Genomic DNA, 1,221 nt, shown 5'->3' with positions numbered 1-1,221 from the left:
AACCATCAATGTATTTAAGCGATTATGTTGACACCTCGCAACGGTATTGTTAATAGCCAACTATCTTTCTTAGCAACATTATCTTTTGTTGAGAAGAGACGAACAAATTGTAGGGATCAAATAACAATATTCCTCTCACCTTACCATTGCAATTCTTCTTTGTTTTCAAAATTGAATAAATTCATAAGTATTATGACTAGTCTATACGACTATTTCTAATGTGGGGAGCAAAATGCATCTTGACCACGAATAAGTGTTGGGATTTCACAGTTTCTCCGTATCGAGTAAGTGTTGCGAATCACAACATTTTTTTTTAGTATTGTGCGTGGAGTGTAGAGGGCTTTCGTGAGGGAGGGCGACAGGTTCGGGGAAGGTGTGCCGTGGTGAGTTAGGATAGGAGTATGCCCACCCATACCACCGCACCCTTTCCAGAATGCCACGAAGCAATTTCCTTAATTTTTTGTTGTGGCTTCAGCGACCGGAAAGCCATGCCGCTCCTGGAGTGGTTGATGCCATCGCACTGATTCCTTTCCCGGAGACCGGGAGCCTGTGTCACTCCGGACGATCGCTTCTGTTCGATAAAAGAGTTAATAGGCAACCGCGGGCCTGCACGCCCCATCTGATAGGGAGGTGTCGCGAGGGACTCGTAATCCATCAAGTGGGGGGACAAAGCAACGACTGCTCTGGACTCGGACAGAGAGACTTGTAGTTCGACACGTGTAAAACTACAATCTGGGACCACGCAGTAAAAAAGGCAGGAAAACTCGTCAGGGAAACATTGGCAGCGTAATTCTTCATCCTTCTGCTTGAAGATAAAGTTAAATACGACACCTGAGAAGAACAACCGCTTACCTCAGCGGACTGGAAACAAACCCGCTTACCTCTGCAACCCTCAAACAAAACCGCTCACCTCTGGGACATGCAACAAAGTCGCTTAAATGATTTTTTTACACATTTTGAGATACTGGTATCAAAATGATCACGGAAAAATTCTCTTTCGAATGATACCCATGTTCCAGAATGTGTATAAAAGTTATTTAAGCGGCTTTGTTTGCGTGTCCCAGAGGTGAGCGGTTTTGTTTGAGGGTTGCAGAGGTAAGCGGGTTTGTTTCCAGTCCGCTGAGGTGAGTGGTTGTTCTTCTCAGGTGTCGAATACATTGTGCTGAGCAGAATTCGTATCAATTCAAGTCATTAATTTTACTGTTTTTAAATCTGAAAAAG

Source organism: Frankliniella occidentalis, unplaced genomic scaffold (assembly GCF_000697945.3).
Source record: "Frankliniella occidentalis isolate FOCC.00 unplaced genomic scaffold, Focc_3.1 Scaffold153, whole genome shotgun sequence".
NCBI lineage: Eukaryota > Metazoa > Arthropoda > Insecta > Thysanoptera > Thripidae > Frankliniella > Frankliniella occidentalis.
The sequence above is the reverse complement of the archived record's forward strand: the minus strand, read 5'-3'. Positions refer to the sequence as shown.